This window comes from Arctopsyche grandis, chromosome 7, assembly GCF_051622035.1.
Source record: "Arctopsyche grandis isolate Sample6627 chromosome 7, ASM5162203v2, whole genome shotgun sequence".
Taxonomy (NCBI): Eukaryota; Metazoa; Arthropoda; class Insecta; order Trichoptera; family Hydropsychidae; genus Arctopsyche; species Arctopsyche grandis.
This window is the reverse complement of record NC_135361.1, coordinates 16,927,730-16,952,128: the sequence shown is the minus strand read 5'-3', so window position 1 is coordinate 16,952,128 and position 24,399 is coordinate 16,927,730. Positions and strand designations below refer to the sequence as shown.

The 24,399-nt window shown below is 33.0% G+C and overlaps 1 protein-coding gene across 1 annotated transcript in view; it reads left to right on the top strand.

Annotated features, from left to right (window-relative positions):
- Window positions 1-1,872: 1,872 nt before the first annotated feature.
- ush (Zinc finger protein ush) overlaps window positions 1,873-24,399 on the top strand; it is a 258,650-nt gene continuing 236,123 nt past the window's right edge. Inside the window, exon 1 of the mRNA XM_077434879.1 lies at window positions 1,873-1,944. The gene's annotated coding sequence lies outside the window, so the exon portion shown is untranslated. The remainder of the gene's footprint in view (window positions 1,945-24,399) is intronic.

Genomic DNA, 24,399 nt, shown 5'->3' with positions numbered 1-24,399 from the left:
GGGGGCGCGGAGGGGCGAAGCCCTAAAAGGCATTAACTAAGGGGGGCGAAGCCTTGGACGGCATTTAATCATGGGGGCGCGGAGGGGCGAAGCCCTAAAAGGCATTAACTAAGGGGGGCGAAGCCCTAAACGGCAATTAATCTTGGGGGCGCGGGGGGCGAAGCCCTAAAAGGCATTAACTAAGGGGGGCGAAGCCCTAGACGGCATTTAATCATGGGGGTGCGGAGGGGCGAAGCCCTAAAAGGCATTAACTAAGGGGGGCGAAGCCCTAAACGGCAATTGATCATGGGGCGTGGAGGGGCGAAGCCCTAGAAGGCAAAGGCTCAGGGGGGCGCCGAGGGCGAAGCCCTAGAAGGCAAAAAAAATTTTGATTTTTTTTTTTGATTTTTTAAAATTTTTTTTTTAATTTTTTTTTTATTTTTTTTTTATTTTTTTTTTATTTTTTTTTTTTTGATTTTTTTTTAATTTTTTTTTTTTTTAATTAAATTAGCTTAGTCATGTTTAAGCGGTTTATATTATAAACACTGAGCGAAGCCGGGTAATACAGCTAGTTTGTAATATAAACCGCTTAAACATGGCTAATCTAATAGTAAACATTTTATTAAATATATATGAATATTCGTTTAATTTTTTATTAAATTTAATGTCACGGATTCTACGAACCAAAATTTACATACATACATAAATAGATACAAAGTCTCCTTCAAAATTATATGTATATATACGTTTTGAATGGCGTATAAGGATGTGTATATTTTGTCATTTTAGCATGCTTTTGGGTCAAAAAAATTGAAAAATGATACAATGAAAATCAATTTCAAAATGGTGAATTATAAATGGCCCAAAAGTATCGTATAATAGCACCAAAAAATATCAATTTAAATGAACATTAATCGAAAATTAGCTTTAGACAAATTATAAAATGCTCTAAAAAATGTGTAAATATCGATCCTTCTCACATTTTAGTCGAATTATGACACATTTGAATCGATTTGAAAATTTTCAGTTCTTTGAGAATCCACACATCAAAATGAACAATGAGAAACAATTCATTCAAATGCAGAGCAGAATCTTTATCAATGCATGTATGTTCTTGTAAACACATTCATTGATAAATCGATCACTACAGGAAATAGTGGACACTAATGATTCCAATGAATAACGACCACACAGATCAACGATGATACATTCCAACTGCTATCAGTGGAAAAGTGCGCTGGCCGTACATTTTCCAGAATTTTCACCGACTTTCCCCACAGTGTCGAACACGCGTGGGCCTAAACGCTTCACGTGATCGTGATTATTAATGTGACGTCAAGGAGATAAGACGAGTACGCTGTGTTGTATTTATTTTTAATCGCGCTGTGCTAACATTTGTTTTTGCATGTCTGCATTTGTTTTGAACGGGAGCGTCCTAGACAGATTAGATAAAGCGGAAAAAATAATAAATTACACATTAAGTGTGTGTACTCATCAATGCAATTAGCAATGCGAATTACGCCACTGCAAAATGAATCACGTAATATCTAACAAATTAGCGATGGGTCATCGGAGTGCAGAGAGTGCACTGTGAACCGACTGCCATTGAAAACGCACGTGATTGATTATTCACATATTTTTCAGAATTTTTCAAAATTAACCACAAAAACAAAAAAAAAAGAATATTAAAATTAAATTATCGTATTCTTTTGTTTTCGCTCTACTATACGTAGATACGTTTCACGGATTTTCATTTGCTTGCAATGTATTGCAATTTACATTATAATAAACATTGAATAGTCGTGTTTGTGTTTCTAAAGTGTTTTTGTGAGTGTTTTGTGATAAAATACACCTGTGCATTGTTTGAAGGTGTGGGTTTTTAATACCTGTGCCAGTGGAAGTGGATCGGTGACCTAAGAATGGCGAGCCTCCTCAACGGGCGATGGTGATGATGCAAGTCCAATGGTATGTCACAGAATCAAATAATACAAAATATAAACATGTATCGTATTTTACAAGTTAAATATTTGTAGATTTTCCCAATATAACAAAACCGTTACGAACGTACAATGTATTTCAAAGAATATTTTAAAAACAAATGAATAATTTTTAAATTCATATACACGTATAGTTATTATTAATTTTGTCAATCGATTCTATCGCTCGTATTATTGTATACATGATAACCGGATCGTTAATCTGTCGCAAATTTAAGCTTGTGGGAAATTTGCTGATACAGATAGGTAAAGCTCTTATGTATGTATAAGCGGTTATTGAATTGAGAACTTATCGATGGAAAACCGGAAAATTGCACTGCAAATGTTGTTTATCAATTGAATATTCTTCTGTATGTATTTTGTTTTGAATTTTGTAAACAACGCACATATTTTTTTTATTCAAGGACTCGTGAATAATGTATTCGCAGTGATTCACGACCGGTTGCATGTTGTTTGTAATGTTGTAATTACGTGTTTTGTAGCATTTTGTATGGAATTAAAGCGATTTGAAAAAAAAAATTAAATTCCATAATAAATGTTCATATACATATATATAATAGAAATAATTGTTTAGAATTTTTGAAAACCTAGTAATATAATTACATTAATATTTTAATGTAACTTTAAGTACGCATTAAAATTTCGGTTTATATTTAAATTATCATGAAACGGAATTTCAATTTTTTTATTACGTAAAAGTTTTTTTTATTTCGATTTTGTATTTATTTTAGAATTTAAGGCATCTTATGTTATTAAATTTCGTTTTAACGACATCTATGATTTTTTTATAAAAACTTATTTGTATAAGTAATTATTATTAGTGGTGTGTAGCTTGGATAACAATTTTAGTTTTAAAATGAGTTAGTGTTGCTTTTTGTCAATAGGTGTCTATAATCATTTTTACATACATACATTCTGTGTATTGAGAAAATTTCATGACAAAATATATTTTCGATTGATTAAAGCTTCCGAAGGATTTGTATGTTATATGAAGATTTATTTTACGTTAAATTAATGAATTGAAAGTTGATTTCAAATCTTAACTGATTCGTTTTGGAACAAGCATAAATTATTCCACCAATAGCTGACGTATACTAACTAGCTTGGGAAATGCTATTCGGAAAATGCAATGACAAAATAAGGTTCATGGTTCATAGTTCATAGGCGTACATTTTATTAAGTTACGCAATGATTTATATTGAGTGTAATGTTATTCGGTCTTTCTACATATTTTGTATTATTATTTTATTTAAAATAAATAATTGAAAATATGAAATATTACTAAAATAATATATTTTAGCAGTTGTTGACTGTCTAAGTTTAACAATGAAATTGAAAAATGTTATATGGAATAAAAACATACGTATTTATGTACATATATTCTAAGGTTTCCTTACTAATGAAATTTTTTTTGTTAGACCTAATTGGTAGATTTCTGATAATGTTTCCTGATGGAATAAATATGATTTTTTTAAATTTTTCCCGTAATATATCCAAGCATAAATATGTGAAACGATTTAAATTTGCAGGCATAATACATTATGTCAGTACTTTATTTTTGTTGAATGATTTTTGAAGAATATTTGTTTTCATAAAAAGATCAACATTTGGAGTTCACGATATTGGAACACATACATATTTCTATGAAATAAATGTACATGTGTAAGATAAATTTTATCACCAATTTTTTCAACTGAATTTATCGTGTCAGTTGTTATAACATGATACAAAAATTTTGTCTTCATTTGAATTTGACTTATGTAAATCTTCACATTGAATCAAATGAAATTTGATCCTTTCGAAGCAATAAATGGGAAAATATTTAACAATGCGCGATATAACTACATACATAAATATGTATGTACATACATACATAAATATGTGCATTCAAACTAGTTTCATAATTAATATGAAAGATAATTAAGATCCAAAAAAACACAATACTTACCTAGGTATTCATATTTCGATCTTAATTTTTAAAAAGCATTCTGAACACGTGAGAAGGTTCAGTTTTGTTTGTGCTAATTATGAGTTTCTTGCCGTTTACAATGGGTGATAAAAATTAAGAACGGTCATGATCATCAATTTAGATTCTATTGATTTATTTATTATATGTTAAATTGCAAGATTAGGACGTTCGGGTGTATTTATAATACGTTTTATGTCAGCCGTAATTATAATATAATACATGCTAACGGAACCGATATTATGGCTTGATAAGATTTCGATTTAATCATTCGTGTTGCAAAAATCTAGAACTACAAGAAAACTTTTAAGACGATTTTAATTACATCATTGTTATTTATTATCGTGTATGTACGTACATACATATACATATTAGAAAAGGGGAAAACGAACAGTTATATCTAATATATAATTTCGAAAGAGACTTTGTATGTACGGTTGTTTGGTTCGTATAATCCGTGACGTTCAATTTAATAAAAACACAAATGAATATTTAAATAAATTCAAATAAAATAAAACTATTTAAATAAATTTAATCAAATGTTTACTATTATATTAGCGGTGCTTAAGCGGTTTATATTACAAATACCGATCGAAGCGGGGTAAAACCACTAGTACTGAATAAGTAAGCATTTTTGAATACTTTTATGCTGTACAAAATAATGTAATCACGTTTTGTTAATATGATAAAATATATTTTAAAAACATCTAATATGGACTTGATAAAATACACGTCTACAATACTACACGTCCACACTTTATGTATGTACATAAATATGTACATAGATACTATTGTAAAAAAATCAATTAATAATAAATTTATGATAAAATCTTATGATCGCTAGAAATTACATTCATGCATGTTTATCATTGTATTTATATTTTAAATAATGATTTCTAGATTCTACAAAAATAGATGAAACGAGAAGATTTCGGAAAATTATCGGAAAACTCGTCCATACGGTGAGGTTTGGTATTTATTTTAGGTCTCAGACTCGACTTATTTGTGACTAATTACATACTGTGGGGTCACTTTTTTCGAGTTATATTTAAATATATGTAAGCATTAATGATTAGTGAGTAAATAGATTAAAAACGACACATTTATATTTTGTCACAATTGATGAAAGTTATTTTATTCTTTACTATGTATAATATTTATATAAAATATAATTTTTAAATAAATATTAAAATCATGCTCATATATCATACGTATCATACGTTTTCAAAATAAAAATTTCTTTAGTAGACAAATATAATTAATTTAATCAGCATAAAGCAGTGCTATTCAAACTTTTTCAGCTGGCGGACCAGTATTTTTTTTTCAGTAATTCTCACGGACCAGGATCATATTTTAAAATAAAAACGTTATATATGTATATGGTTGAAAACTTGTAAACAAATAAAAATAAAATAAAATCTAAGTAGTAAAATTCGTGGATCGTCATCTGGTGGAAAATAGAAATCGAATCGCTGTGATAAATTTGTCAAATGACAACTGATTATATCGCGCAAAGACGTCATAGTAACCTCCTCTCCTCCTTCGTAAATAATATCAGCCAAATTGTGAAACATGTCATAGCAATATTTTGAAACACGAATCTTCCATGTTTTTAGTTTTCGTTTAATCCCATCTGTATTGTCTGCCGTTGTGAAATAAGATGACATTCTTCCTTGCATGGATAAGTTAAGGTAATTCAAAATGCAAAAAATATCAAAATGTCAAATAAGCTAGCTTGGTTATCCAGTCTATATTTTGAAATAGTTCTGACATAAGCTATTGTTTTATTTTTTTTAATTACGTCTTTCTCCGCGGACCGGCTACCGGTGGTCCACGGACCAGTAATGGGCAGCGGACCATAGTTTGAGTAGCACTGGCATAAAGAGCATTGGAAATTATTTGTATATTATTACATGCAACAATATTAAATTTATTGTCACTAGATTTATTATTTAAAGTCACTTGATTTGCATGACTTCAATAAATATTCTTTCTGAAAAAAAAAAAAAACTATTTTAATTTAAATTATGTGAATTTCTTAACAGATAAATGATATGTAAATTCATATATTTTTGTTTTGACAATTTTAAAAGCAAACTCTTTCGGAAGAAGTTAGGTATCTGCAATTTTTTTTCTCATTCTTAGTTTTTCACTTTGTAAAAACGTTTCGATACAATTTAAATGAAATGAAATATTAACCATCATTTGATTAAGTAAATAATTGAACGGCTTTAAAAAAGTGCAAAGAATAATTACGTTTTCACAATAAAACTACACACGTAAATTTTTAAATTTTTTACTTTATCTATGTACGTAGTAACAATAGATGAAGTTTTGTGATCATGCGAAAATTCGAACTCGAGATTTTGACTGATTCGAACTCAGAATCGATCACTGATCACGTTTTCATGATCTAGAAAAAATGTGTGTGTGTGTGTGTGTGTGTGTGTGTGTGTGGCTGTGTGTGTCTGTGTGGGTGTGTATTTTGGAGATATTTTTAACACCGTTAGTCCAATCGAACTGAAACTTAGTATCGGTTACTGAAATTCTTATCGACACGACGTAAATTTTTTTCAAATTTTTAAGTTGACCGGAAATGGTACCTCGCCTTATAGGTGTCCTCTTTTTTTATTTGATTAGATGTCAATTTTTCGTGATTTTTTGAATTCTTATAATTTTATATACATATATTAAAAATCGGTACAATTTTAATTACTAATAATTTTATAAGTTGACCATACAAGTTCATCTTACTAAAATCGTTCAATTTTGAGTCGGAGTTTGGAGTCAGTAAATTTTGATCTGACTCCACAGCCCTGCTATTTTGCTAAATACATTTATTTTTTACAATTCACACTTTCCATTCTCCCAAGACGCATGTATGTACATATGTATATTTATGTATGTAATATGCTGTCGAGGAAAAGTGTAGTTGCAATTTTCACAATGCACCCGACGGACCAATGAGAGAAAAGCGCGCGAGATTCAAACGCACTCCCCTCCCCCGTTGCAGAGTGACCACCCTCCCCCTGCCGCCTCTCCCCGCCACCCCGTCGAGTGGGAGAGCTCAGTCGCTGGCGGTTCGCCGGCCGGTGAGTGCGTGTTTACGTTGTTGTCCGCTCGCTCTCTTGCCATCTGTCGTTGCGCGAACTTCACGTGCCGACACATGACAGCCGCCCACCTCACCCATCGCCTCGGACATTCCCACACCGACATACAACCACACCGACTATAATAATCCTCGTTATTATTATACTATATACTCACCGAAAGTAAACGATCAGTGCGTTCGAAACTATATCAAATTAATAAATTAATTAAACAACAAAAAAAAAAGACTCCGTGAAAGTTTTCCGCGCATACGAAACTTTTCGTATTCATCACACTCCTTTTCACACTCTTCACGTTCGACGTCGAAGCGTTTCCTCGCACCGCTGCTGACTGTATCCGCGTTTGTTTTTTCGAGTTTTGAGTTTTTTTTCCGCGAACCAGTGCTTTGAAGTATCGAGTGTTGTTGCCGATCGTCGCATCGAATCGATTCGTCGTTATTGTCATTATCATTGCGTTTTGTGTTTTTGTTGTTTTTGTTTTGCCGGTAGCTGGAGAGGTGCGGGGGCCGGAGGGCGCACGTGGGCCGCCCCCACCCCCCCCGCGCCCGCGCCCCGGACATGTCCCGAAGGAAGCAGAGCAACCCCAAACCTCTAAAACGTGAGTTTTTTTACTCCCATTTCCCCCGTTTCATTATGTTGTTGTGTGTGCACGGACTTTTTCCATGTCCTACCGCAATTGTTTGTGACATTTTTCAGTTGCCAAATTATACACATTTTGTTCCTTGTATGAATTGCTGTTGTCTTAGCGTGATATATGTGCTCGTACGTGATATTAAGGTCTGGTAATATGAATTTTTGTAAGGTCGATCGATTTAATGATAAATGTATCTTTGTCTTGTTGTACAATGTCGGTATTGAGTAGACGTTTTATTTTAAGAATTTATTTGTTTGATTTGCTAATTGATTGTGTAGTTTATTATATTTTTGTTGGTTACTCTATTTGTGATAAATTTTATAGCCATCGGTTAGTTATAGTGGAAATATATTTGAAAAATGTAAATTATCTGGTGACTGGAAAAATGCACTCGATGTAGTTGCACTCTCAAGACATCCAAACTTACAAAGATGCTCAAGGAGAACTAACGCAATAGAATTCCTCAACAAAGCGTCAAGGGGTATTTATTTGTGATGCGAGAGTGCTAACCTTTTTTTATGGAATTCTATTGCGTAAGTTCTTTTTGAGTGCCTTTGAAAATTATGACTTCTTGAAACTGCGCAACTATTCAGTGCAATTTAGTGCATCTTTCCGGGAACCAAATTACATATAAGATGCATTTAGAAAAAGCTTAATCTTTCATTTGAATTATTACTATAAATTGTTCATAATTTAAAACATTTTTAGTATGATCGTGAATTAAATTACGAAAATCTGTACTACTGAGATACATATTTAAGTTACAAAAGACGGATCATTTAATTAATAAATTTCAACTAATTAAAAAAAAATGATTGTGCAACAAAGAATCAATACAAATTAAACAGTCAATTTTTGATGTTATCTTATAATATATTTGTATATTTATTTAAAGATGCGATGGAATATTTTTATTTCATGTTGTAATAAGTTAATTAGACATAAACATACGAATAATTATCTTTGAGACAAAAATAACTATTGTTAATGAACGATGAAAGAGCTAGGTAATATAATTAGTCATATTTTAATTTCAAATGTAATCATTTTAGATTTACTTAATATACATAGGTAGGTACATATGTACAAATGTACAAATGTCAATATTATATGTATAAAAATTATATTTATAGACCTCATTAGGAAAATTTGTAAAAAATACATATTTATTATACTTGCATATTTACATATAACAGGAAACATATTTTTTAAATTTGCATCTTATCTAAATGCTATTTTTACATTCATAGATATCGTTTTCCGACCTACCAAAGAGAATTTTATTCAGTTTTATTACTTGAATTTATATTTTAAAAAAATATGCACTTTTACAAATAAGATATTAGAAGTTTCTCGTATATATATGTATGTATATGTTTGATTTTATTATATGTAGTACATATGTAGTCGCCTTTGCGATTCATCATGACCTAACCGATACTCTCTATTCGGAAAATACATATATTTATTCATTTCAGAATACATACATTCAAGTTTTCTTCAAGCACTCGTTATTATTTAGCGGGCGATACTTTACCCAAGTGAAAAGCGCACGGCGCTTAATATCAATCGGCATTGAATCGGATCGCCGCTTATTTATTATATTTCTTTAAGCCTCAACAATAATAATAGCACACACACACACACACACAAGCTTGATATATAATACATAATAAGCCGATGAAAAGTTGGCGGTTTCACAACGGGCGAGATCACCGAGGAGACCTTCTTCGGAGGCTTTGCACTACCACCGTGGGCGTCCGCTCACCCATCCAAGTGCGGGTCATTCAGCTGTCACCTCGCTATCGGCTCGCTTATTCAACGAAACTTTCGAAGGGTTTCGAAGGGAGGGACAAGAGGGCAAGGAGAACAGAGGGGCAAACATACACACACACATATGCCATACACCACTCTCCCTCTCTCTCTCCTTCTGCGGCCATTATGCGTTATCCGCGCCGCGGCCTCATACAATAACCGATAAATTATTCTGTCCACGGGCCGCCATTATTCCTGGCAGTGCCGGCGCCGATAAAGCCAAATAAATTCTGATATATTTTTATATGCATATATAATATGGCGGCCGGGGCCCCGTCGCCGACCGATAAAGGACCCCCGTATTCTGCGCGAAGAAAAACGCCGGGACCTTCGCGGCCGATCGCCGGAGATATCCTGCCGAGGCTGGAGGTTCCGGAGCGAGTCTGCTTCTCGAGCAATTCATCCGACGGCTGACGACGTTTAAGAAACGTGTTGGTATTTATTAGTAGGTGAATCCATGTAAATGATTAGTCATGTTTGATTTTTGTGCGACGCATTTATGCTATCGCGATGTGGTGAAAGTTTTAGGCTCTTCGGGTGGTTAATCGTTTTTGTCGATTTGATTCATGTTAAATTGTGGAATCCTTTAACAGTAGATTTTTATTATGGTTATAATTATAAATATTATTTCATCAAAAAAATTGCTTTTTTTGATAAAATAATATTATTTTAATAAAAAAATTTGCTTCAATCTTTTGAATGATATACATATAAGGTTTACTATGTATATACATATATAATATGGATTTGTAATATATATTTATAATATTATATTATATTTATAATATTAAATTATATTTATAATATGGATTTGTAAGGTAAATATGTATGTATATATATATATATATATATATATATATATATATATATATATATATATATATATATATATATAATACATAATATGGAAAGTATTCATATTAAAATGACAATAAAAAATTAAAATGATCAACACATGTGTTTAAATAAATTAATAAAACGGTTTAGTGTTGTTATTGCGTATTTGGTAGAAAGAATTGTTTTTATTTAAAACAATTCGTTTGTTTAAATGTGTTTAAATCAAATATTATTTGAATAGAAGTTTTATATAATAGTGCTATTGGGTAAAATTAATCGAAAGATTATAATATATAAAAGAAAAACGCGGTTTTCCATCTGGAATCGTAGGTTTTTGAAAGGCAACAAATTATATGGTAATTTTTTTTCAATAAACTTTTATATTGTTAGTATACTATATAGATAAAAATGAACGGCGAGTAAGCTGTTTATTGTTTTAAGTATTTTTTTGCAAACAAAAAATAATCAAGCAGTCAGTGACCGTTAATATTCTTAACTGACCAAATCAAACGAAGTTTTCAAAAATATACAGGAATTTTCGGGGTTACATATTTGATTTCATTGCGACTATCCCAAGTACAATATATACATATACATACATACATACATACGTACATATATGTATGTATTACAATACCTTATCATCCACGAGAATTTTTAAAACGTTCTCATTGATTTTGAAAACAGACCAGCGAACGCGTTCATTATAAAATTTTCATACCTAATTTCTACATAGCATCGCGCGATAAGATCTCTCCCGATCGATAAGGCCACATCGTTTGCCACTTATCAAAATCATCAATCATAAAATTTGTGATGTTTTCTGAAATTCGTCTACCGATCCGGCCGCGATACCCCGCTAATTGCACGCTTAGAGAAAAATTCTAGGCAAACCGGGTGGGTTCAGTTTTATGTAAAATAATACATATATTTAATATATAATTTACGATCCGCGTCCTCTCTCCCCCCTTTGAAAGTTGATCGATATCGTTTTGACCTCCGTATCAGATCTAGAAATGCCAATATGCACCCTCTTCACGTTCATGTGTGAAGCGGACGAGGGGTGTGTCGCATGCGAACCGGTTTCGTCGTTTGAGGGTTAAACTGGAAATGCACGTGTGACGACACGTGTCATCCGCTACGTCACAAATTGTCCGCTCGCTCGTGAACGGGGTCGCTTTCATCGGCAACACGTTGTCGTGTCACCGAATTAAAAGGTCGGGATATATCCCTTTAATCCCTCTAGTATTATATGTATGTATGTATGTCCATGCAATGAAACATGTTTTCGAAGGGTGATACGATTGATTTTTGCAGTATTAAATCACTTGCGAGAATGTGTAAGATCATTTTTGGATACAAATAATCCAAATTTTAATTGAAATCGTCAATCTTTTGAGCAAACCTTATTTTAAAGAGTTTAATTGTTTTGAAATTTATGTGTTTTTTGTGTATGTATGTACGTATTTAATAATCGTGTGTAGTTTATTCGTGGCGCGCTCATCATTCTTTAAATAATAACATATCGTAATGGGTATAATCTACTCGGTAACTATTTTCTAAGTAATAAAATTAAAATAATACTTCCGGTCGGCCGATATATTTTAATACATATTTCAGTAGATGTTTGTGTAGTATCTGAGTTCGCTCGAAAATTAACTGGTATTTCCGGTTGAGTGATTTTAATTAATTTTTTGTGGTTTATTATTGATAGGTACATTTGTATGTATGTTCATATGTAGTTTCTAGCTACTATTTTTGTTTTTTAGGTGCATGTTGCGTTTACGCGGGTTGGTAATCATTTGAATATTACATTGGTAATGGACATGTGTATGATTTGAGATTTCACAATATAAAAATTGTGTGATGAAATAACCATGGTTATATCTGGGTCTACCTCACGGGCCGGAATGTGAAATTACCGAAAACGCAAATATCGGAAGGCAAAGATCGAAAATCGAAAGATCTTAAGTCGAAAGATAAAAAAGGGTGCATGGTAAACGGTACATACTCACTTAATTTGGGCGAGCAGGATACAACAGGAACAAGAGGAACAGGCTTTTCCTCCCGTATTCTGCGCGCGCACATTAATACGGAAGGAAAAACCTGTTCCTCTTGTTCCTGTTGTATTCTGCTCGTGCAAATTAAGTGAGTATGTACCGTTTACCATGCACCCTTTTTTTTGATCTTTCGATTTTCGATCTTTGCCTTCCGATATTTGCGTTTTCGGTAATTTCACATTCCGGCCCGTCACGGAGACCGGTTATATCTATATGTACAGTAGGTGTATTCGAAATGTTCTTTATTATATACATACGAGTCCTTTATCGATTATTTTTTAGATATGTAAAATTTATAATATGGAGTACGATAAGAGTGTAATAAAAATTGCATAGTTGATATGATAATATACATACATACGTATGTATAAACTTTTAATATTACTTTATTGCTTTTTTCTGTCTCGATTATACATACATATGCAGATAAGATGTATCTTTTTATGAAAGCTGATGCTTGGAAATTTTGCTTTTTTACGAAGATCTTTGGTGAAATCTGTGAGCAATTTTGTGAGTTGTTTATTAGCCGACTGTGAACGATATTTCGAATTAACGAACCTCATTGTGGAGATTTAAAGATTCACAGATATTTATATGTTGCACCAAAAATAGAAAATAAACGGCAAGCAGCTTTCTTTAATTACGGATATTTTGATTCTGACACGAGTTTCCAAAATTTAATTATATGTACAAGTAGATTTGAACTGTATGTGTAATTCCTGATTCTCTTTCATCTCTAATAACTCCAATTGCCCAGCCGCTTTTTCAACAATTATTATTTCAGAAATTGTAAATCCATCATAAATAATATCACAAATAAAAGGGTTCACAAAATAAGCAAATGTAGATTTCAAACTTTTCAAATCTTCAAAGCTTCTGCTGTTCTTCAAATTTTTCTTCATATTCATCTAACTTTCCTTCTTTGATATTAATTATATTTGCTTTTACTCGTAGAAAATGATTTTGTTCTTAAGATTGTATACAAAAATCCGGAAATTTTATCTTCAAAACTAACTCCTACTACCCCCTCCAACGTAAACCGATTCAACCTAAAACCTAATATTTTACAAATTTACAATTTTCATGAAAAAAATGGAAAATTTCAATTTTCAATGGGAGCCACACTTATCTCAATGAATAGCCGCATTTACCCACCGTTTGTATATATGTATGTACGTAGTATATACATATATACATACGTGGGTGGTGCTATAAATTATTTTTAGGGATTTGTTCTATATCATTTGGTTAATGGTTAGTTATCGAGGAAATTAATTTAATTTGGCAATAATATATTGATATTCACAATCTTTTACTTTTATTAGTTTGACGAGAGACATCAGATATCAAAAAAAAATTACGTGTGTTGGTCCCATTAAACAAAACTTGTGTTCAAAATCAATGAATCTTCTCTGTATTCATTAGGTTGATAATTTTAGTTGAGTAAAATACTATAATGGCTATTTCTGTAATAGAGGATGTATAGTGTCACTTATGGTGCAGTTACATACACTCGGCTATGCAGCATCACTTTGTAGCAATCAATTGACACGCGATCGTATCTGCATACAGCAGTTGCATCGAAGCGGCGTAACATCCCGATTGTTATTAGACAGTGGCGTCTCGCCGCCAGGAAACCGATACAGAACCTTCGTATGTACTTCACCATATGTGAAGGAGGAACAAATGGCGGTGGGAGAAAGGGGCACACATAATGGTATCTCATGCGCCAGAGTGTCATATTCGATTCTCGTGCATTTTTCAAGTGCACTCACCCCACGAGTGCTATTGATGCGTTTTGGCGGCGTGTGTGGCCCTGCATTCGTGATTCATAATACGTTCGAGTCGCATGGCAGCCCCCAATCCCGTATAAGATTTTATCTGCCATCAAAGCGTCTGTATGATAATGAGCCCATAGTGCGCCCTTCGCTTTCTCATTCGCGAATCGGAATTATATACATAAAAAGACTAATAATTCACTCGACTACTGAAGCTGTTTAGTTTGAAATATTATGTATGTATGTATGTATGTACAGGTGTATAGGTCACAGTCTAACTTCACATTTAGTTCATTCATGAAAATACTAGTTTGATCGCATAAGAACTAATCTGACCACTTTTAGTGTACACAAAATTACAAGTTGGCAAAATAAGTAGTTTTTTAAGTATTCTCAATCATTTGTCCCATCCTCTATGCATGTGCATATATATAATATGGGTTGAAATACTTAAAAAATTGGCGTAAACGAGAATTATAGCAAGATTGTTATGTGGTTTTCATAAGATTTTCATTTTAAATACTTGGCGTTTTGACATCTCAAAGGTTTTGACAGATAAAAGTTTCATGCGACACCTGGTGAGTTCATTTAAAGATAGCTTTTGATTGTTAGCACTTAAACTAAAACCAATACATATGTAGTTCGTGTATGAAAAAACTAGTATGTTCATGAACAAACCAGAGTGAACATTTGGACTGTAAGTAATACAGACAGACTGTAAGCACTGTGAATTAAAACCAATAGTTTGAACTGTGTATGAACAACTATTATGTTCATGAACGATCCAAAGTGAACACTTGGACTGAATCATACATATTAATATATATATATATATATATATATATATATATATATATATATATATATATATATATATATATATATATATATACATATATATATATATATATATATATATATATATATAAATATATATATATATATATATATATATATATATATATATATATATATATATATATATATATATATATATATATATATATATATATATATATATATATATATATATATATATATATATATATATATATATATATATATATATGTACGTACATATGCACATACATTAGGCCGGAGGAAAAATGCGAATTTTGGATTATCATCAATGGACCTAATGGAAAACTTTCGTCCTATTAAGGGAAGGGATACATACGTAAAAAGCCTACTAATTTATTTTTTTTGATAAATCGATTGGTTGGAGGCATAGGAAATTGTTTAAAATCAATGAAATTTGTTATTTTGTTGTATCAAAGGAACACCCTTGATACGACAAAAGTTTTCCACTTGATCCATCGATGAAAATTCAAAATTCGCGTTTTTCGCTCCGGCCTTCGGTGTCTATATATGTATATGTATATACGCATGATTTACGAAATCAATCGGACGATTTTAGACGTCGCGTGTTTTATTTTGGGCTGTAAAATAATAAGATAAGATAGTGGTGATTTACATACAGGCTTATCTCGTAGATTGTAATCGTCATCTTATCTGCGTTTGCAATAAATAATGGTACATAGATGTACACCTGTGATGTACGAAAAACTCGATTTGTCGAGTGCTCGTACTCGAAGCCAATCGACTACTTGCTGATTACAAATCCAGATATGTACATACACATGTGTCTAGTGCATAGATATTTTCAAAATTAAATTAGATATCCGTATTCGAAAATAAGAAGTATTCTCGGTAAGGTATTTTTTTTATTTGTGTGTTTTTTTTGTGGGCGTGTATGTACATACATATGTATGTGTAAGAATGTGAACACAAATAGAAGATTCCTAATGGATATGCGCGTTTGATTGACCATCGACATTTTTTTGTTTCCATTAAAATTGAATTTTACATGTGTATATAAATGTGCGTAGGAGTGAATAAAAATGTATAATGTTACCATCTGGATAATGGTTAGAAATGTTTGGAATTGATCGAAGATGCAGCGATTTGGAACCTTTTTATTTTTTAGAAGACATATGCACATACATACATGCATAACTAGCTATCTTAGCTGTGCTATTTAGATGCAACAATTAATTATTTATATATAAATATATATATATAATTTCTATCCATTTGAATAATTAATTGTATTTTTAAGTATATATGGATGGATTCGTCTTGATGTTGATTTTTTTTCGACTTGCGTTGCTTCTGTGTAGTCGGGATTAATAGAGAGTTCATTGGATGATCGAAGCTCGCGTGCCGCCTTTTGTCGACCCCATCGTTGAATCTTGACGTTCAGATTGAGTACGGGAGATTTAGTGTTTTGGGTGCGCGCGCCCCTGCCCTGCCAGCAGCAGGTAATTTATTTTTTCCCCGCGGACGTCTCGAGATTGTGGTGTTTTTGTCAGGTTATCGAGCCATCGCCACGCTAAGATACACCCACTTTACATTTTATTAACACGCGGTAGCCGCCGACACGGGACGCCACTGCAATGGCCCGCGCGCGAGCCGAAAAATCGCACTAAATCGACAATCAACGAACACTTCAAATCGTACATATCGAAAATCCAACGTGAAAAGTAAACACATACACAGATTTGGGGATAAATGTTGAGCCGTTTCGACAAACTGGAGTGATCGCTTTGTTAATTAGGTCCTCGCCCGTTCTGACAGCGTCGGCCCAACTTCCTCCCGGTGTGTTTTTTTTGTTTTTATTTTATTGTTGCCTTCGTTTGTTGTTGTCTTGTTGCTCTTGTTCGCCGTTGTGTACGTCTGGCTGTCTGGAGTGTTTGATAAACACGATCGTGAGATAAAGTGGCTTCAGGTAGGGCTCACACACACATTAGGAGGACGAGCCACATTATCGAGGGACACTCGAAGTCGTGTTTGTTCACTTGTATGTTTATTTGATCGCACGATAAGTAAATAAGATATTGCATGTTTTCGTTTGTACATATTTGAATATTTGCGATTTGTAAAAAAATATATTACATATATTGTCTATGTATTATGAAATCTAAATACATAGTTTGTCGTTACTGTAAATGTTTTAATTTTTAAAAAATTATATTCGATTGACTCAGCATTGCTTTGTGATATTAATTGATTGGTGTATGTATGTATATTCTTTTGAGTAGTGGCTGAAATTGGGTTCATAATTATCAAATGTTCGAAATATCTACACATCATTTTTGTTATGGAAGATAAAATTATTATAATAATGTAAATGGAACTGGGTTCAGATTAATTGAAATATATATTTTATGTACATATTTTGGAAGAGATGTATGACAAGGGATTGGATATAGTGGACAGAGTGAAATGGCAATGGGCAGCTCACGTAGTTAGAAGAATGGACGAAAGGTGGACAAAGGAAGTGCTGGAATGGTATCTGAGATAATCTAAGATGGTGAAAGGAAGGCCACAAGGAAGGTGGATGGAAGGAATCAGAAAAATCTGTGGGGTGAGGTAGATGAGAGTTATGCAAAAAAGAGGCGAAAGGAAGCACGTTGGAGAGGCTTACACCGAGCAGTGGATGGTGAATGGATGTAAATGACGATGATAATGATATTGCATATGCATTTACTACTTACATACATACAGTAACCATGTTTTAAGCTATATTTATTTTGACCAACTCATTAATTTATTTTGAAAATACTATTAATATGGGTTATTTATGTCGGGAAAAACTAATTTAACATGTATGTATATTTGTATATCAGTATGCGTGTATTATTCCCGTCGTTTTTCTTGAATAAATTGTAATTATTTTCAATATTTGAAGTATCACGTAGAATTTTCGTACAAATTAATAAATACGGTTTCATATTTCATTTAAATTTTATTGCGTTTCTTTAATTATTTGGAAAAACTTAATTTGTTGAAAATACTACTTAAATTACTTCGCAAAAGTAGACCGCTGCGCGCTTTATCTTAGATCGAAATTTAAAACACATCCGATTTTCCTTTCGTCCATATTAAAAACGGCAATGAAATAGTTAATGAGCGTGTTGCTTTTTTATTATTTCTCATAATGAATTAACGAATTCGGCATTATAAATTTGTAAATATTAATTTAAAGTTGGCATGCATTGCGGTAATAATTTTCCAAAGCAGTACCAATTACTAATTTTATTTTCTCGTAATTAATAGAGCCATAAATTGTAGTAGTAAAACACTAAATTATCCAGAATAAAGCAATATTTTTCGATGCACACATAAACAAATGTACTTACGGACGACGATTCGTCTCTTCGTGCAACATTCACGAATTATCGGGGGTGTGCTTAAGGCCGCCTCATTAAACAACATATGTATGTGTGTATGATTTTTTTTAAATAAATCATACACATACATACTTTGAAAAGTGTATAATAATGTGGATGATGGTCGGTAACGCGAACCGCATTATGTTGGTCGAACTTATTATTTGCGCTAATCGTAGTTGAAATCTCACCTCCGCCCATGGCCCGCCTTCGACTCACGATTTTGTCGTTATTTTTGTATTAAATCTCAACGTTCCGATTGGCTCGTACTTCATTATTTAATGCTCTATGCACTTTTGACATTACACGGTTGCTGGTAGTCATTGTTGCGCGTCGAGACGTCGTAAGTCAAGGGCGAAATTCGTTATGGATACGTAGGTATTACATTGTATGTATGTGTGTGTGTGTGTGCTTATTCTCTCAGGTTTGGGGGCAATAAAGATAATTCGATGGCGATAGCCGATCTAAAATTAAAATCAACAATAAAAGTGAGGATCGTATACCACCTCTCCCGCCTTCGTCTCGCTTCTCCCACCCTTCATTCGGTCGATTTATGTGAGATGAACGTTCGATATGACGCCCGAGTTAAGTCAATATGATCTCTAGTTCAAATCCTCGTCGTAGAAGCGGTAAGAAAGTCTGATAGTAAAATTTTAACTATATATTCATAAATTCGAATAAATCTTGAATATGTCTATTTTTTATTTATGATTGAGCAAGGGCAAAAAACATTTCTTCATTTCCTATATAGGAAAGAGTATGGGTATTACCCATATCTCTACCCTACTCCTTTCCTCTTGGGCATGCTGGGTTAGAATTCCCTTGAATTTCGGAGAAACTTATCATTAGTTCGGTTTGTTCTCCAGCTTCTACGTAGTGATACGTCATGCCCGTTGTTGCTGGAACAGTTGGGACTTTATATCCCTAATAATTATGTGCGTGGTAGACATCATAATTTGATGGTTGTATCTCCTGCTCGCACAGCTCTTTATCGAATGGCTCCTATTCTAGGAGCTACCCGACTTCTCAATGAAATTGTTACTGCTGAGCAATTTTGATCTTTTCCCTTCCATTTGGACTTCGCAGGGATGTTATGTATTTACGGCTGGTTCTTATATATTGGTGCTGGCTGTAAATGCAAGACACTCCATAATATGTATTCTGTTTAATTGATATTTTTATTGTATCTACTATTATTAATGCTATTGTTTTATTAATGTATTTTGTCAGTATCATTTTTTTCTCTTCTATTATAATTTCGACCATTGTGGCGCATTAGGGATTCCTGTAATGCCACAATTGTCCAAACTTAAATAAATAAATAAATCACTATCAATCGATTATTATGAACCACATTTACGGATCTATCGTACAGACATTTTATATGGATAAGATTTTTGTTTCTTTGGTAAGATATTAATATTAATATGTTGTGAATTTGATGTAGTGAGCGATTTTTCGCGATACGAGAGTCTGTTTTACCTGCTGTGTTAGATAACATCTGCGGACTAGGAACGATCCCTTATCGCAGTCACTGTTTTATTATTGATCAGTGTTTTTCTTTCGCTCATATTACTTCAGATGTTTATCTGGCGAGCTATTTCGATGAGATAACGGATCGATCTCAGATAGTAAGAATTATCGATCGCGCAAACAACCGCTGGGCTTTTTCCAATCGCCTAATGGAATCGGAGGATTAAAATTCTATTAAAAATACGTATTAATGGGTTTTATTCTTGGTCGACGACGATAAGGATGCGATTAGTGAGCGTATACATACATACCGATCGACCATTTTGTCTACACGACCATCTTCGAATGGTCCTCCTCCTCCTCTTCTTATAAGAGGCTCGTTTACATGACATTAACAGGATCTCGGCGCGCGGTCGAACCGTTACCGTGTTGGCTTTTTATCGCACACACCGATGATAAATTCTCATACTATCTGAGTTAATCTATCGATTCGTTTTTGTTTTATTATTATTTTTTCTTAATCGGGTTCTTCGATCGTAGGCGAACGAGATATACGTCTGCACTTTTGGCGGAGAAGTCGCATCGCCGAAATAAAACGTCGAGGTGGTCTTGAATATCTGGTATTGCCTTTATTTTTTCATTTTATTATGTAATATAATACACAGTGCTAAGTGGTTGTAAGTTAAATCAAATCTACGTTGATAGTCCGATAATAGTAATCGGCCACTACATTGAATTTCAAAGATAGCACATTAATATAATATTGTATTGGAAACTAGCTGAACCTATGTAGATGCCACAATAACGCATGCAATTCCCGTTCCCGTTCCCGTTTCAAGTGTTGGTTGGAGCTCAACTCGTGTCTCTTCAAAGCCGTATCGTCATAAACCAACTGATGACGTAGTTACCAACGAACACATTTCCTCGCCTACACAATGGGGCTTCAAACTTCGCGTCGGCAAAATCGTAATTACGAATTTTATTATTAAGAGGTTTTTTTTCACAATAAGCTTCCCGGACATGCACACAACAAACCCTGAAAGTTCCATCGTAATCAGTTTAGTGGTTTAGGAGCCTATAAGAGACAGACAAACAGACATTCAATTTTACATATAGATATGTATATTAGTGGTTTTACCCGGCTTCGCTCGGTATTTGTAATATCGGTAATCGGAACTGAAATCGATATCGTCGTCATAAAAATACAGAACAAATTATATTAAATTAACGAAATACGAACCGAAACGCCACTGTTACAAAATCTTTTTCGAAATTATATATTAGATATATACCATGAAGACCTAACAGGTAATGATTCCATTGCACTTTCCTGGCCAATATAAAACATCGATAAACAATTATGTTTATACAGTATCATAGAGACATCTATAGACAAATTCGATAGTATTAATATTTTGAGAAATAAATAAACTTTACAGAGTTTACATATTTAAAATATCAGAAAATTCGAGATGTTCTAAGCTAAAATTTTTGAGAATCGGTAAATCGGTAAACTAAGAGACGATCGACCTGGAGTCATATATATTCTAGGTCTGGTCAGGAACACCGGGCCAGGGAATGAACCCTTGACCACTACCTTGAAAGCATTACACGCTAACCATTGTCTAACCATGTCTTATACTACAAATAATCCAAAACAGTAAAAGACCAGGATGTGATTTCTATTTTATTTCCTAAACTTATAATTATGTTTTGCATTTTGTACTAATGATACTATTAAAATTTGATTCAAAATTCCACTTCGATCATTTATGTTCTTAATTTCCGAGAAGTTACCGTCGCTTCTTTATTTCCTTTTAGAAAACAACGGGAAAATGTTGAAGCACACTTCTCGAGACACATCATTATGCGATACACGATAAAGTGTTAGTCATGGTGATGTAGCAATCAACGCTTAAAATCAAGTATCTACATACATATGAATGCAAATCTCATATGATGATTCAACATTCATACATGTACATATGTGTGTACCTATGTACATATACAATGTACATAGATACGTTTCAATAAAAGTTTTCTTTGAGAGTTTTTACTGAAATATATCTCGCGTGAAACATTGGCGCCGAGCACGCAAATACTAATAAATAATTAACCGAATAATAATGGATCGTAAAAATAAGCCGTGGTGCGTTTACAAAACACAAATATGTTAACAATCCCGCTGAGAACAACCGCACCATAGATGGTAAGATAGATAATATCCGATCGAGATACCCATCCGTTCACACACACACACACTAATGGCAGACTCGTACAGGTAGTATAGTATGCACATGATAAAATACTGGCAGGTGTGGTGGACATATTACCACCGTAGGTACGACATATTTATTGATATGTCTCGCGTCCGAAAAATACCAGTTGGCCGCGATCGAAAAATCGGACGTCTTCGCAATCGGTCATCGATCGGCGAATCTCAAGATTTATTTCTATGCGACTCGAATCGATTCGTGTGTGTGTGTGTGTCTTGGAATTATAGATTGATTTTTTCTCGTCGAGATCGATTTTGAAAGTAAATAGAGACGTGTGTGTAGTTTGGAAATTTCATTTTGCGTGTTTTATGCTAATCGCGCGTCGAATAGAAATCGATTTATTTAATTAATTGACGCGACGTTTGAATACTTTTGCGTATATAAAGAATTTTTATGCTCGCTTTGCGTGGATCGAAATCTCGAGTATTTTGTTTAGTCGATCTGTTTCTTGGATTAGGTCTGGATCGGTAATTAGATTAAGATGACTAATTGCTTGGAATTTTTTTTGTATGTTCATACATGCATATGTAGTTTGATCTAGAAGAGAAAATAAAATCGAGCTTCCAATGAATATTTAAATGTTTAATATACATAATACATATGTTATGTAATTAAAATGGTTATATTGAAGACTATTTTTTTCGTAATTTAAATTATGAATTCCTTTTACTTTTCTCGTATCTTTAAATCTTTGTCGCATCTACGTTAACTCGCAATATACGTACGTAAGCACATATGTATATGTACATTGTACATTGGTACTTAATAGCACCGATCGATTCGACATCAATTTTTTTTGATGAGCAAGAAAAAGTAAGCAAAAGATGGCCAAAGAATGTCAAATTTCTAAAAAAATGGCGGAAAATTCATTAGATATGTAAGTAAGAAATGTAAGTTTTTTTCAAATTAATATCGATAAAATCATAGGATTATAGGAAGTGATTGTGTATACATTGATTAGTATTATTTAGGTAATGAAATGGTATACTTATTTTTTAAGTATTAAATGTAGATAGTATTTGGTGTTGATAAGCATTTGGGTCGGTTAAACATTCTACTTTTTCAAGTACACAAGTATTAAATAATGACTTAAATATGTAATTTTCTTGATAAAAACATGACTACTATGAATATAACGAAACTGATATGTAGGTTGGTAATTTAAGTTTGTGTCTAGCGTTGAGATGATGTGGAACGTTGAAACGTTGTCCTGTCAATCGCGATTCATAGGGATATGAGGGCTTATCGTTCGGTCGACCATGATTTATTGGAACAGTATCTGCTGGGAGGCGAGGGGGTGGGATTATCTCGATGCTGTGGTCCCGTGCGGACCGATATCGGTTATTGTGCCTAATTATGTTCCAAGATAACGCACTATCGTAGCAGAGCCAGCGTAGGGTTCGGCTCCCGCTACAGAATTTTCCGGCGTAGCCATCTCGAGCGCATTTTCCACATATCGCACCGCATTATCTATACGACAAAAATTTCAAAATGCACGTACGACGTCGCCATAATAGTGTATTGTTATCGTTAGTGGTGATAGCAACACGTTTCACTTATGTATGTGGCTGATAGTAAATAAATTATTTGAATAATCGTAGTCGGTATATGAATATTTAATAATAATCGTTATAATAGGAGTGTAGATACGGTTTAAAATGTAATTAGTTAAGAAATTTTCGATGCATATTTTGTATGGTAAAGTGTGTCGTTAATAGGAGTTTATCGACAATGTTGCATTTTGTTTATCTCGCTGAGCGATACAAGTCGAGGAAATTATGCTTTTGTGTGTTTTTGTTATAATATTAAAATACAAATATATAAGCAGATCGGTAAGATGACATTAGTTTTATAATCGTTTTTCTTGTTGTTGTAAAAGTAATTTCGCTTTTAAAATACAGCTATTTTATAATGGATTCATCTACAGGTACCCATTTATTGGGTACTAGTTGTTTTACCAGGCTTCGCTCAGTATTTATAATATAAACATCTTAAACATGGTGAATCTAATAGTAAATATTCATTTGTTTTTTTATTAAATTTATTTGAATCGAAAGAATAAAATTCAAATTCAACCATATCGAATCGTCGTCATAGAAACTTTGATTTATTTTTCGACTACCAACAAACTTTACATACATACATACAAAGTCTCTTTCGAAATTATATATTAGATATAGGATTTGCAACTGAAATTGAAAATTAAAAATATATTAACCATAGTGCAAGGGTAAAAGTTTGT